The sequence below is a fragment of the Muntiacus reevesi genome, unplaced genomic scaffold (genome assembly GCF_963930625.1).
Source record: "Muntiacus reevesi unplaced genomic scaffold, mMunRee1.1 SCAFFOLD_138, whole genome shotgun sequence".
Classification (NCBI taxonomy): domain Eukaryota; kingdom Metazoa; phylum Chordata; class Mammalia; order Artiodactyla; family Cervidae; genus Muntiacus; species Muntiacus reevesi.
In genome coordinates this window covers 146728-162497 of record NW_027077978.1, presented here as the reverse complement: position 1 = coordinate 162497, position 15770 = coordinate 146728, and the positions used below count along the sequence as shown (strand labels likewise).

At 42.6% G+C, this 15770-nt stretch overlaps 1 long non-coding RNA gene and 1 other non-coding gene across 2 annotated transcripts; both read right to left on the bottom strand.

Moving 5' to 3' along the window:
• Positions 1–2493: 2493 nt before the first annotated feature.
• On the bottom strand, positions 2494–15330 carry LOC136155301 (uncharacterized). The gene is made up of 3 exons (XR_010660763.1): positions 15044–15330; positions 13375–13542; positions 2494–2721 (listed from the first exon to the last, which is right to left on the bottom strand). It is a non-coding gene; the product is annotated as an uncharacterized lncRNA (long non-coding RNA).
• Positions 2578–2684, bottom strand: LOC136155305 (U6 spliceosomal RNA). The gene has a single exon (XR_010660767.1). It is a non-coding gene; the product is annotated as a U6 spliceosomal RNA (small nuclear RNA).
• Positions 15331–15770: the final 440 nt, after the last annotated feature.

Here is a 15770-nt window from a genome sequence, read left to right as displayed (position 1 = left end):
GAGTATGTATGTGCTAAGTCACTTCAGTCGTGTCTGACTCTTTCGACCCTATGGACAGTAACCCACCAGGCTCCTCTGTCCATTGGATTCTCCAGGCAAGAATGCTGGAGTGGGTTGCCATGTCCTCCTCCAGGGGATCTTCCCAACCCAGGGATTGAACCTACGTATCTTACATATCCTGCCCTGGCAGGTGGGTTCTTTACCACTCACACCACCTTATTTTGTGAAGAGTATAGTCAGAATTCATTATTTTCTGAATAAAAACGCCCTATATACAGTGAGGGTTCTGAATGACACCTGGATCCAATGGCTAGATTAAAGCAGTAACATCAATAGATAAGGCAGGCAAGATCTCAGCACCACATTAAAGCTCGAGGATGTATTCTACAATTTCTAAGAGGAAGCCAGAATGCTAATTCTTTAGATATTCCCAGATTACGTGAATGTTGTTCTTATCAGGCATCAAATACAACAAAAAATAAATCACTGTGAAAACGTTGGCAATCAAACAGGCATTTTCCTGAGCAATGCATAATAGAAAAGTATGCAGCACCCTAAAAGCATTACTTTTTTGAATAAATTCACCTTGAGATTACCAAAAACAGCAGTTGTAAGATCGCTGATCCAATGCTTATTTAAATGGGGAGTGGCACCAGAGCCACTTTCAAAGACTATCCTTAAAAATCTTTAAATTCTGATATGCAAGCTTTAGCACAGTGTTCACCTATGCTGAACAGAGCTGACCTGAGTGACCAGTGGCTTCCCAGTGGCTCAGCGGTGAAGAATCCACCTGCCAATGCAGGAGACGCAGGAGACTCGAATTCGGTCCCTGGGTCAGAAGATCCCCTGGAAGAGGACATGGCAACCCACTCCAGTATTCTTGCCTGGAGAATCCCAAGAGCAAAGGAGCCTGCTGGGCTACTGTTCACAGGGTCACAAAGAATTGAACATGACTAAGCACACATGAGTGACCAATAAAACATTGCAGAAGCGTGTGACTTCTGAGGCTACGTCACTGTAAGACACTGTGGCTTCTACCCTGGTCCCTTGGATTGCTTACTGTGGAGCCAGCCTCTGGGTTATCAGGACACTCAGGCCACTCAGGTAACCTTATGGAAAGGTCAACATTTGGGTCCCAGGATGGCCTTTCCATAAGGTTACCTGAGTGTCCTTACAATGACTACCAACTTGCCAGCCAGATGAGTGAGTGAATGACCCCGGAAGCCGATCCTCTAGCCCTACTCAGCACTTGTTGCTCATGTAGACAGAGAATAAGCAAAATACACAGATTCTTTCACCTTACTGTAATCCATAACAGAAATTCCTCCTAACCACCCCCTTGAATAACTAGCAAATGAGCCATCCTTGTCAGAATTTCCCCAATTATCTTAACCATGGGACCACTTCTGTTAAAGCCCAAACCAGTAGGATTTCGAAACTGAAGGACTGGCTAATCAGACTGAAGCAGAAAGCTGTTTATCCTCTTCCAGTATCTGCTTTGTAACTTTTGAAGTAAAAAAAAAACTGTTCTGGAGCTTGAATGAGAGTTATCATTATGATTTAAAATGCATGTTCTAGAATGCTACCTTGTGATGAAGACACAAATTAGAGTTTACCACAGTAGTGTATATATTTGCCCACCTAACAAGCTGAATTTGCAAAATTTGGGTTTCTGTGGACTACAGTGTGAAAAGCTAATCAAGAAACTGGTCACAGTGATTACACTGTTACCTGTGTTAATCACACAGTGATTGCTTCTGTGGAGGGGACATGTGTAACTAAGAGACACGGATGAAAAGTCAAAGTGTGAGTCGTTCAGTTGTGTCTGATTCTGTGACCCCCATGGACTATAGCCCACCAGACTCCTCTGTGCAGGAAATTCTCCAGACAAGAATACTGGAGTGGGTTGCCATTCCTTTTCCAGGGTGTCTTCCCAACCCAGGAACTGAAGCAGGGTCTCCTGCATTGCAGGCAGGTTCTTTTCCGTCTAAGCCACCAGGGAAGAGACAGGGACAGCATATTTATTTTCATTTCGTTTTCTCTTGCAGGTTTTGATATGTATACTGCACGCCGGTAATATCTGCTCAAGAATATAAATCTTTAAGTCTCTTCCTGACAAAACTACATTTTTTAATGTTTAAAATAAGAGAAACCTAAAACAACTTCAGTACTTATTCAAAATCATGCTCATTACTTTTTAAATTCAACCAAGTAAGACATTATCTCAGTATCTTATTAGTGCCTACATTTGAAGCAAGTTACATGTTACAATGCTAGAAACACCCAAGATGATACGACAAGAAACAATCAGGCTTTGATAACATAAAAGCAGAATATGATTTTTTATTTTTTTTTTTATTTTTTTTTTAAATATTATTTTATTAGTTGGAGGCCAATCACTTTACAACATTTCAGTGGGTTTTGTCATACATTGACATGAATCAACCATATAGTTACACGTATTCCCCATCCCGATCCCCCCTCCCACCTCCCTCCCCACCCGACTCCTCAGGGTCCTCCCAGTGCACCAGGCAAGAGCACCTGATTCATGCATCCCACCTGGGCTGGTGGTCCGTTAAAAATATGGAACGCTTCACGAATTTGCGTGTCATCCTTGCGCAGGGGCCATGCTAATCTTCTCTGTATCGTTCCAATTTTAGTATATGTGCTGCCGAAGCGAGCACAGAATATGATTTTTTAAAACCACGTATGTAGATCAGCCTTAGAAAACAATAAAAAGAAAACTGGTGTTGTTATATCAATCCCAGACAAACTAGACCTTCATGCAAAAAGCACTTTCAGAATAAAAGTGGAATACTTCGTAACAGTAAGTCACTAAGCAGATATAACTATTACACATTTCTATCCAAATACTAGGCTTCCCTGATGGCTCAGCAGGGGAAGAATCTGCTGGCAACGCATGAGACACAGGAGATGTGGGTTCAATCCCTGGGTCGAGAAGATCCCCTGGAGAAGGAAATGGCAACCCACTCCAGTATTCTTGCCTAAAAAATCACAAGGACAGGGGAGTTCGGAGGGCTACAGTCTAAAGGGTTGCAAAGCGTCAGACATGACTGAGCAACCAAGCACAGTGTATATATATATGTTCATCTACTAGCAATGTCTCAAATAAATAAAGCAAAAGCTGAGAGAATACAAGGGGAAATATCTACAGTGGTAAATGGGATATTTTAATACACTCTTGTCTGTGTAATTGATACAAGCAAACAAAAGGTCACTTATGACCCTGAAGATTTGAAATACGGAATTAACCAGCAAGATCCAATGTAAATATATTAGAACACCACATTCAATAGCTATAGGGAAAAAATAATATACTGGGGCCACAGTGCAGATCTCAAATGTTAAAGGTCTGAAATCACAGACCTTTGAAACACTGAGATTGTTCTCTGATGACATTGCTATGTTGTTAAGCGTTCTCTGATGACATACCTTATGTTGTTAGAAATAAAAGACATTTGAAAACAACTAGAAAATCTCCATGTGTTCAGAAATCGAGAAATATAATACATTCAAATTATCCAAGTGTTAAAGTAGATACCAGTGAAAATTAGAAACCATTTTAAAGTGAATTATAAAAGTACTATATATTAAAATTTGAGTAATGTTGCTAGCTGAAACAGTACTTAGAGGGAAATGCTCAGCCTTAAATGCATATATTTAAAAGGGAGAAATGCTGAAAAGTAGTGATCTACAAGAAGTTAGCAAAAGAACAAAAAAGTAAATCCCAAAAAGTAGAAGGAAGGAAATAAAGAGTGGAAATCAATGCAATAGAGAACAAATATATAATAAAAAGAAAAGGAATCAGCAAGATTCAAAATTTGGTTCCTTTGAATGACTACTAAATTCCCAGGGAGACTGAATGAGGAAAAACAGAAGGTAGTTTTAGCCTATAACAGATACAGTAAGATAATTCTTTACTGCAACCATTAAACGGATACTAATATTTATTATAAATAATTTTATGCTAGTAAATTTAAAAAGTTTAGATGAAAAGGACAACTTCTTAGGGGGAAAACTACCAAAATAATCAACAGAAAATCTGAGAAGGTTAAAAATTAAAAATCAAAGGAGTAATTAAAAATCTTTCCACAAAGAAAATTACCAGCCCAGATGGCTTCTCGGCCAGATTCTCACAGAAATTTAATGGAACAATTCAGTCCTACTTAAACTTTTTCAGAATAGAAAATGAGGGTCAGCTCATTTTATAAGGCTAGTATGAGATAACCGCTGATTTCAAATCCTGACAAGGACAATATAGGCCACCTCACTGATACAAAACTATTAACAGAATATCAAACTGAATCCAGAAATACATAAAAAGAGTAATACTGTAAAACCAAATTAGGTTTACCTCAGAAATCAGGTTAGGTTTAAGATTTTAAATAATATGTAATTCAATATATTAACATAGTGAAGGAGAAAAGTCATACAGTAATGAAAAGCTGCAACAACAACAAAAAAAGCATTAAATTCAAACAAACAGAACAAAACACAAAATTCTTAGTAAACCGGTACAGAAGGGAACTTCTTTAAACATGATGAAGGGTTTCACAGAAACAAAACAAAACGAACTTGAGCAAACAGGCCTGGAGGGAAATGCTGAAAGCTTCCTCTTGGAGACCGGGAACCAGAAGGGCAGGAGCTCTGGGGTGGCGGCAGCGCTGTGCGTCTTGACCTGAGCAATAAGTTCATGTGTGTTTGTGTGTTTGCAGTAACATGTAAAGTTCTCCATGGTGCTTTTATATACACCTTGAAATATATATTAAAGATAAAAAAGAAAGAAATATTTGGAAATAAAAGGCTAACCTAGCCTATCACTCAAGCTTGGCAACTCCGTAGGTCCTCACCTCCCCACCACCACCCAGCTACCGTTACTTTCAAACCAGTTAACATTTATTGGGCTTACAAGACATGGTACAATGTGGCAACATGTATCATGAACCTTAACAATGTCTAAGATGAAACCTTATTCCATTACATTACTCCAGTGCCAATCATTCCATTCTAAGGAAAAAGACAAAGAGAAAAAAATCCATGTGTTAAGACATTCACTGCCCACATGATGATAAAATAGAAAACCTAAACTAAATAACCAACTCCAGGAAACAATTAAGAAAAATAATTTTTACAATGGGATTATACAGTCAATAAAAATAAGATTTATCAAATATTCCAAGAAATGAATATAACCTAATTTTTAAAAAATTAGACATATACACATGTTTACACTGTAACAGGGGGAAAAAGTCATAGGCACAAAGAAGAAAGTGAAAGACAGAGGGAAGAAGAGAGGGACAGAGGGTACTGAAAGCGGGAGGGAAGGGTTGGGAGAGACGAAAACTCAACTGGTTTTCTTCATATGTTGAGCTTATGAATGTCATCTGTACTTCTGCATTTCCTGAATTTTCTTTAATGACTACAGAAAACTTTAGTAATGGGGTACATAAGAGCTGAAGAAAATAATCACAAACCTAAGTAAAGTATCCTAAATATTTTAAGAAGTTCCTTCAAAGGGTAACTTTAAAATTTCAACTTTTATCTCAGTACCATTTTATTCAGATAAATTATTTAACATTTAAATTGTGTTAAGTCTATCATATGCTAGTTACTTAGCACAGAGAGAACTTTAATCATAATTAGTACTTAAAATAATATAACTTAAAAATAATAATTAGATTTCCAAAGATATATCATCTCCAATTTTCTGGCTAGAAAGTGAAAAGTGAAAGTGAAGCCACTCAGCTGTGTCCAGCTCTTTGCGACCCCATGGACTGTAGCCTACGAGGCTCCTCCATCCACGGAATTTTCCAGGCACGAGTACTGGAGAGAGTTGCTGTTTCTTTCTCCAGAGGATCTTCCCCACCCAGGGATCAAAGCCGGGTCTCCTGCATTGCAAGAAGATGCTTTTACCATCTGAGCCACCAGGGAAGTTCCCTTGAGGCTTCCCTGTGGCTCAGCTGATAAAGAATCCGCCTGCAATGTGGGAGACCTGGTACAGTCCATGGGGTCACAAAGGTCAGACACGACTGAGTGACTTTCTAGCTAGCTGCTGCTGCTGCTAAGTCGCTTCAGTCGTGTCCAACTCTGTGCAACCCCATAGACGGCAGCCCACCAGGCTCCCCCATCCCTGGGATTCTCCAGGCAAGAACACTGGAGTGGGTTACCATTTCCTTCTCCAAAGCACAAAAGTGAAAAGTGAAAGAGCAGTCGCTCAGTCGTGTCTGACTCTTCACGACCCCAGGGACTGCAGCCCACCAGGCTCCTCCATCCATGGGATCTTCCAGGCAAGAGTAATGGAGTGGGGTGCCATTGCCTTCTCCAGACTTTCTAGCTAATAAAATCAAGTCCTTAAATGACCTTCAGAACTCCCCTTGGTCTACCCTGCCCACACCTACCCTCTGACCTGCCCTGCCACACACCCCCCACCCCCGCTTCAGCCACGGCCTCCCACATGCTGCTCTTCCAACATGCCAAGGACATTTCCACGTTAGAAGCTGCTGCTTGCTCTACCCGAACATTTCCTTCCAGATAGTTCCATGGCTTAATCCACTTCACTCAGAAAAGGGCTTCTCAAAAAGCCTTTTCTCACCAAACTACCTGAAGTATTACAGTATCCTGTTACTTTTTAATCCCCTGAATCTATCTTATTCTGCTTCAAAACCTGTGAGCTCCCTGACGTGTGTGTGCGACTGAGTGTGCACACATGAATAATGTCTATGCCCCTCGCTGATATTTAAGCTCAGGAAGCACAGCTCTACTTTGTTTACCATTGTGTCACATGACTGCCAATAGCAGGCTTTCAAAAATACTTGTTGAAAGAACAAAAGATGGTAACTGGTTTTAGTTTTGCTGAGAAAATAATGATGGAACACTACTAGAATTCAGTAAAGCTTTCAAATGAATTCATTCTCAATCACAAGAGCATGACACACATACTTTGGTGGTAGGAGTACAACGTTCACAATTCAGGGTTCAGTAACAGGAAGGAATGGGGACTTCTTATGTTTCTCTGCCCCTTTCCATATCCTTCCTTCCTCTCATTCATCCATAAATGGTTACTGTGTACCACTAAGTCAGAGAGTATTCTACACATTAAGAACACACAGACAATTAAGGCAAGTTAATGCATGAGACATATGAGCATAATAACCATAGAACATGGCATGCAACAGAGTTCTGTGAAGTTGTAACATAACAGAGGAAGTAATCCACTTTTAGGGGCAGGTGTTCAGGGAAGTTTCAACAGTGATGACATTCAACAAACACTTGCAAAACCAAATAACAAAAGATATGCTTCATTTTACTTTACATATGAAATGAGAGTATTAAGTCTGAAAGTGCTACAGTAATTTGCTACCATGAGATAAGCTCGCTTGAGAGCGAAACCAAAACAAGAGGAATGCCAGAGCAGGACCAGAGAAACTAAGCCAAGTCCTTGATGATTTCAGACTGGATGAAGCCCCAGATGAAGTTCAAGGACAAGACCTAATCATGCCCTTTACTGTGTAGCCAGTCTGAATTTGGTTTTCTGTCACTTGCAATATAAGTATACAGAGGAATCTCAGCGAATTCTTTGGAAAAAACCAAAGCATTTGTTTTTTCAGTGTACAGGGGCACTATTGGTATTCTGGAAGGGACAATTCTTGTTTTGCGGGCAAACATCACAGGACACTTGGTATATCTCGTCTCTACCAGACCCACAGATTTCCAAACACCACTCATCTTCAAGAAGAACCACAGGTCTATTCCCTGTTAGTTGCTACCTGTATCCATTCCTCACAGTGCACGCGTAAATGTTCTTAACAACAACCTTAAAAGAACTGGGATATACCACTCAAATATACTAATTTTATATAGTAATCCATTTTAATTAGTCATTCATGACTATCTAAATGACTGATTCAGTCCTAAGCACAGCTTATACCTGCTCTTGAGATAAGCAGTGCTTTAAGAATGCCACTACTATCTGAAAATTCTCATTCATTTAAGCTTACTTCTCCATACAATATTATCAATATATGTCACTGACAATGTTGGTTATCTTCCCTGTAGCCATTCATTTAATTTCTTCCTAGACTGAAATGCTAGATATTGGTTTTTCTAGTCCCCTTGCAACTAGGGCATAAGTAATAAGGCCAAAATGAAATCTGATACAGGCTTTCTGTAAAAGGTTTACTTGCTTCATCAAGAGATGAGAGGGCAAACTTCCTCCCGTCTTTGGTGGTTGTGTCAGAATGTGATGCCTGGAGCAGAAAGAGAAACATGCAACTATGAAAGGATAAACCTGAGCACAAAGGTCGCCACACTACAGATAAAGATGGAAAGCACTTGGATTCAATCTAGAGGGGAAGCCAGTCTGAGCAGGAACCCAAATGGGAGGGCAGTTTAGAGGAAACGGAAACACAGAACCTCTGTGCTGACTGAGGACTGAGGACTGAGCAAAGCCAAGCTTATGCACAAATTGCCCTTTAAACTAATCCTACCTATGCCTTTGCCAATTACCTGAGCTAATACACTTCTTCTGTTTTTAAATCCTATTTGCATCCTAACTGATACAGGAAACAGCTATGTTTAGGGGAAAGAGCAAAATCGAGACACTGCAGGGAATGTAAAGAAACTTTCAGACGTAAGAGAATCAGGAACTATAAAGCCAAGAAACAAGAAATCAGATCATTTCATTCCTATGGAGTATATTTCAGAAGTGGTCTAAGAAAACCTGGATGATTGAGATAAGGCCGTTAGCTTTGGTAATTAGATCATCAAGATGACTTTTTAAAAACCAATTTCGGTGCTGCGATGGTAAGGGAAGTCAGAGTGCAAAGGAAAGAATAATTTACACTTTTAAGAACTCCATAATGCACCAAACCCTTGGAAAGACATGTAACGTGTGTTAAACTCCGTCGATTACAACTCTGTGAGGTAAGTATAACATTCTGTGGTGTCCTTAGTCGCTCAGTCTTGTCCGACTCTTTGTGACCCCATGGACTACAGCCCACCAAGCTCCTCTGTCTATGCTGACTCTCCAACAAGAATACTGCATTGGGTTGCCATGTCTTCCTCGTATAACATTCTACTTTACAGACAAAGAACACAGCCTGAGTAGTAAGTTGCCCACAGCCACACAGACAGTAACTGGTTTCAGTAGACTTCAAAATCAGATCTTTGAAGCTTAAAAGTAAATGTCCTTCCTACTATACCCCTTCATGGATCACAGACTCGTCGTGGTGAAGGGGCTTGTGTAACTCAGTGAAGCCATGGGCCATGCCGTGCAGGGCCAGCCAAGACAGACGGGTCCTGGTGAAGAGTTCCGACAAAACGTGGCCCACTGGAGGAGGGAACGGCAAACCACTCCAGCAGTCCTGCTGCGAGAACCCCACGAACAGCATGAGGCAGAAAAATAAGACACCGAAGATGAGCACCACAATCAAAAGGTGTCCAATATGCTCCTGGGGAAGAGTGGAGGGCAGTCGTTAGTTCCAGAAAGAATGAAGTGGCTGGACCAAAGCGGATATGACGCTCAGTTGTGTGGATGTGTCTGATGGTTAAAGTCAAGTCCGACGCTGTAAAGAGCTATTGCTCTTTTTTTGCATGGGAACCTGGAACGGCAGGTCCGTGAATCAAGGCAAATCGGATGTGGTGAAGCAGATGGCAAGAATGAACATCTTAGGAATCACTGAACTAATATGGATGAGAATGGGCGAATTTAATTCAGATGACTGTTATGTCTACTACTGTGGCCTAGAATCCCTTAGGAGAAAGGAAGTAGCCCTTAAAAGTCAACAAGAGTTCTAAATGCAGTACTTGGGAGCAACCTCAGGAAAAAAAAAAATAATCTAAGTTCATTTCCAAGGCAAACTGTTCAATATCAGTGTTATCTTAAGTCTCTGCCCCAACCACTAATGCCAAAGAAGCTGAAGCTGAACAGTTCTATGAAGTAGAACTGCTGTAGTTCTCGAACTACACCTTCTAGAACAAACACCAAAAAAAAAAAAAAAAGGATGTCCTTTTCATCACAGGGGATTGGAATACAAAATAGGAAGCCAAGAGACACCCAGAATAATAGGCAAGTTTTGCCTTGGAGGGCAAAAGCAGGGCAAAGGCTAACAGAGTTTTGTCAAAAGAACACGCTGGTCATAGCAAACACCCTTTTCCAACAACCAAGAGACAGCTATACACACGGACATCACCAGATGGTCAATACCAAAATCAGATTATGTTCTTTGCAGCTGAAGATGGAAAAGCTCTACACAGACAGCAAAAAGAAGACCTGGAGCTGTCTGTGGCTCAGGTCGTGAGCTCCTAATAGCAAAATTCAGGTTTAAAGTGAAGAACGTAGGGAAAACGACTAGGTCATTTAGATACGACCTAAATTAAATCCCGTATGATTATACAGTGGAGGTGACAAATGGATTCGAGATGAGATCTGGTAGAGAAAGTGTCTACCAGATTCGTAAAACTGAAAGAGGTTCATATATGAGTTTATTGAAAGAGATTCATATGTTTTATATGAGTTTATATACGAGGTTCATCACTGGAAAGAGGTTCGTAACATTGTATAGGAGGCAGTGACCAAACTAGTCCAAGAAAAAGAAATGCAAGAAGCTTAAGTGATTGTCTGAGGAGACATTAGAAAGAGCTGAGGAAAGGAGAGAAGTGAAAGGCAAGGGAGAAAGGGAAAGATATACTCAACTGAGTGCAGAGATCCAGAGAATACCAAGAAGAGATAAGAAACCCTTCTTAAGTGAACAATGCAAAGAAAACAACACAATGGGAAAGACTAGAGATCTCTTCAAGAAAACTGGAGGCATCAAGGGAACATTTCATGCAAGGATGGACACCATAAAGGACAGAAATGGTACGCACCTAATAGAAGGAAAAGATATCAAGAAGAGGTGGCACGAATACACAGAGAACAGTACACCAGTCACTGTGGTCACTCACCCAGAGCCAGACATCCTGGAGCGTGAAGTCAAGGGGGCCTTAGGGAACATTACTACCAACAAAGCTAGTGGAGGTGACGGAATCCCAGTTGAGCTATTTGAAATTCTAAAGGATGATGCTGTTAAAGTGTTGCACTCAATATGTCAACAAATTTGGAAAACTCAGTAGTGGCTACAAGACTGAAAAAGTTCACAGTTTTCATTTCAATCCCAAAGAAAGGTAATGTCAAAGAATGTTCAAACTACCATACAATGGCACTCATTTCACATGCTAAAAAGGTTACGCTCAAAATCCTTCAAGCTAGGCTTCAAAAGAATGTGAACCTAGAACTTTCAGATGTACAAGCTAGGTTTTGAAAATGCAGAGGAACCAGGGAGCAAACTGCCAACATTTGTTCGATTATAGAGAAAGCAACAGAATTCCAGAAAAACGTCTGCTTCTGCTTCATTGACTGCGCTAAAGCCTTTGAATGTGTGGATCGTAACAAACTGTGGAAAATTCTTAAAGAAACACCAGTACCAGACCACCTTACCTGCCTCCTGAGAAACCTGTATGCAGGTCAAGAAGCAAGTTAGAATCGGACATTGAACAACTGACTGGGAAAGAGTTATAATAAAGCTGTATCTTGTCACCCTGCTTATTTAACTTCTATGCAGAGTACATCATGAGAAACACTGGGTTGGATGAAGCACAAGCTGGAATCAAGACTGCTGGGAGAAATATCAATAACCTCAGATATGAAGATGATATCACTCTAAGGGCAGAAAGTGAAGAGAAACTAACGAGCCTTTTGATAAGGGTTAAAGAAGAGCATGACAAAGTTGGCTTGAAACTCAGCATTCAGAAAACTAAGATCATGGCATCTGGTCCCATCACTTCATGGGAAATAGATGGGGAAACAGTGGAAACAGTGTCAGACCTTTATTTTTTGGGGCTCCAAAATCACTGTGGATGGTGACTGCAGCCATGGAATTAAAAGATGCTTGCTCCTTGGAAGAAATGCTATGACAAACCTCAACAACATACTAAAAAGCAGAGACATCACTTTGCCGACAAAGGTCCGTCGAGTCGAGGCTATGGTTTTTCCAGTGGTCATGTATGGATGTGAGAGTTGGACCATAAAGACTGAGTGTCAAAGAATTGAGAATTGTGGTGCTGGGGAAGGCTCTTAAGCGTCCTGGGACTGCAAGAAGATCAACCAATCCTAAAGGAAATCAACCCTGAATATTCACTGGAAGCACTGATGCTGAAGCTGAAGCGCCAATACTTTGGCCACCTGATGCGAAAAGCCAACTCACTGGAAAAGACCCTGATGCTAGGAAAGACTGAAGCCAAAAGGAGAAGGAGGTGGTAGAGGATGAGATGGCTAGGTAGTGTCACCGACTCAATGAACATAAATTTGAGCAAACCCCAGGAGGTAATGGAGGACAGAGGAGCCTGCCATGCTGCAGTTCTTGGTGTTGCAAAGAGTTGGACACAACTGAGCGACTGAACAACAACTACACCAGGCTCCTAGGATTAAAGAATAAAAATACAGTGGCACAGCAGGCTCAAAATTCAGACTGGCTTCTGTGAGCTGCACGGCACACAGCATGGTGTTTGGCAGCCCTGGCAAAGGTATATTTAAGCATGCATGGAGGCTAGAGAGGGCAAAACTTAAAAAGGAGTGATCATGGATAATTACTGAGAAAGAAAGATAAAGAGGGATGATCATGGACACATCTGGAGAAGGTTGCTCTTGAAGAAAAGGAAGGACAATTCCTTCTTTTCAGAGAAGAGTAAATAAAGAAATGATATCAGGATAGAAAAGATTATACCTCAGATGCTTGAGATTTTTCTCAGGAAAGGAAAAGATCAAGTTATTTGCTATAAACACTTTCATGAAGTAAGACAAAAAAACCCCTCACAATCGACATTATAGATCTGGAGGATAACAGAACACTAACTGGTATGAAAACAATCCAAAATCCTCACACAACTGTCTCTTGTATCCTTCAGGGATCAAGATAGTGATTAGGCCTGTTCAGAACTGGGCACTAGAAAGATAAATTGACATAAAGTTAAGTATTCTAAGGTATCAATGATGGGCTGGTAAAAACTGATGACCATGGGATCCTGGTGACTAGGGGAGGCAAATGAAAAGAGCAGTAGGCTAAAGAATTGAATGAATAGACACAAAGACGGGAGGGTTCCTAAAGACAGGAAGAGGGGAAGAAAGAGAGAGAGAAAACGGGTTCCATAAGTGTGGAAGAGTGCTTGTTTGTGGTCAGACAGGTCTTGACACAATGCCTCAGGCAATGAGCTACTGCCTAGGGCTGAGCACTACCCCGTCAGCTAAAAGCACAGAATTGAGAGACAAGTGCCTGTAAAAACACGCAGTCCTCGGGTGCAGGAAACAAACAGGCTTACCTGGTGGCGCTAGTGGTAAAGAACCCACCTGCCAACGCAGGAGACAGAAGAGATGTGGCTCTGATCCCTAGGTCGGGAAAGTCCTGTGGAGGAGGAAATGGCAACCTGCTCCAATATTCGTGCCTGGAGAAGTCCCATGGACAGAGGAGTCTGGCTGTCCTGTGGAGACTGCAAGGAGATGGACGTGACTGAAGCGACTTAGCATAGCACAGCAACAAACAAGTGAATGAATCTGCCCGTACAGGAATCAAACACTTAAAATATCTCCTCTCCTTTTAAAATGAACAATTCTATCTCCAAATTTAAGAAATTCATCAAGAGGCTAAAAGTCTACAATAAAGGTTAAGGCAGATGTGTGTCAGGAGGTAGAACAAAAAGTTAAATCTGTCAGGCCAATTGTAACCCACCTGTTAAAAGACTTTTAGCATAAATTTCCAATAAGGCAACAACAGTCTGTGCTTTAGAAACTCTGGAGAGCACCTAGCATGGCTTCAAAAAAAGGATATCACTCAATTTAATTTTAAAAGCTCCACCCATTGCAATCTCAGTGGATACACTACCATTTATACTCATAGCTTCATTTTTCACCATTCTGCTGCTCTTGACACATTATCCAATTACAGGAAAAAATTGGGAAAAATCAGACATGGCAACCTCCACTACCACATCCCTCCTTCAGTTTGCACTTTTTACACCATTAATTCTGACTACTCTTGCCCTAGTAATAAATGAAGAAGAAATGACACTGGCACAATCTAAATTTTGCAGAAAATATCAAGTACAAGAAAGATTGCCAAGTAGTACTAGTAACAATTGAGAACCCAAGAAATTTGAGAAGTTTCAAGTTTAAAAAGCGTTTTCTCCATTTCAGTCCTTTCCAAATAAAACAAAGGGCTTGGACAACACAAGATTGTGAAGCTTCAACGGACGATTTAGCTAACAGTGAATAAAAGAATCACTAAAATCGCTTATCCTTTCTTGGGCTATTACATTTCTTACCCTCACAAAGCCTTCTTTTAAAACCAGGACCACTTCTCAATTCTTTCCCTGGATCTAGTATACATATGTCCCTCCGTCTGCCCCCCCCCCCTCCAAAAAAAGGTTAGAGACTGAAGACTCGCTGTAGTCAGAAAAGGATTAATTTAGATGAAGAATCACTTGCCGTCACTGGCACCATTCCTCAAAACCATCAAAGTCTCCTGGGGGCTGGATCCCCCCGACAAGATGAACAAAATCCACTGGCGTCTGGATAGCAAGCTTTTCTCTGTAAGTCTATAAGCCTGGGAAAGCTTTCCAGACAGTTAAAAAGACTTCTCAAGGAAGCAAAAGGTCGAGACCAGGAAGATGGGGAGGTGACTAAAACAGGCAGACGACCCACCCACCTAACGCGAAGGAGAGACCGCTTGCAAGGGCTGACGCTTCAGCAGGAGGCAGGAAAGGTTTCGGAGGGCGGCCGGCGCTGCGACCCCCGGCCCCTGCGTGGGAATGGAGGGCACGCAAAGTCAGGGGCCAGCCGGAGGCCTGGAGTGGGGCGCGGAGAGGGGGCGGGACGTGGAGACAAAGCAGCGGTGGACTCTGGCTGAACACCACCAGGGTCTGAGCCACGGCGGGGCAAAGCCAAGAAAGCTTTGCCCCAAGAGGAGACACCGAAGCTTGCAGCTTCACCCACCTGCCAGACGCTCGCCCCGCGGACAGAAGCACGGGCGCTTCCTCTCCTGCCGGACACAGCCCCTGCCGCCGCCGGAGCTCCGGACCCGACAGCACAGGGCGGTAGCGAAGTAGGCAAAGCGGCGACCGCACTCGAGCAGACGGGGGTGTACGTAGGGGGCGCCGGGGGGCTCGGGAAGGCAGCTCTGTGCTTGACCTTCCTCACCGGTGGCCAACTGCGCTCCCTGGGAACAGCATCCCGCCTCGGCCCGCTGCAGCGGCCGGGCTTCCTGCGGCCACAACCCGCCCCCGCGCTACTCGGCCGCCGCCATCTTGTCGGAGGCGGGAAAGACCGCACTGCGCAGGCGCGCGCCGACGCTGCCGGCTCCCCGCCATAACGCGCAGGCGCGGGGGGCGCTTCCCACCCCACCCCCCACCCCCACCCGCCGAGGCCGTCTTCCGCAAAGCCGTCTGCTCCCTCGCACGGGTGCTGCCAAGCTTAGTGGCCAGCCACAAACTGCACCGCAGCCGAGTTAATAGACCCTTCTGCGCACCTCACAGTCAGTCATTGTGTAAAACCCTATCTGTGTGCCAGGTCCCGGGACAGGCGCTGGTGAAAGATTAGTAAAACGCGGCTTCAGCGCTAACTGCCACTGCTACTAAATCGCTTCAGTTGTGTCCGACTCCGTGCCACCCCATAGATGGCAGGTCACCAGGCTCCCCGGTCCCTGGGATTCTCCAGGCAAGAA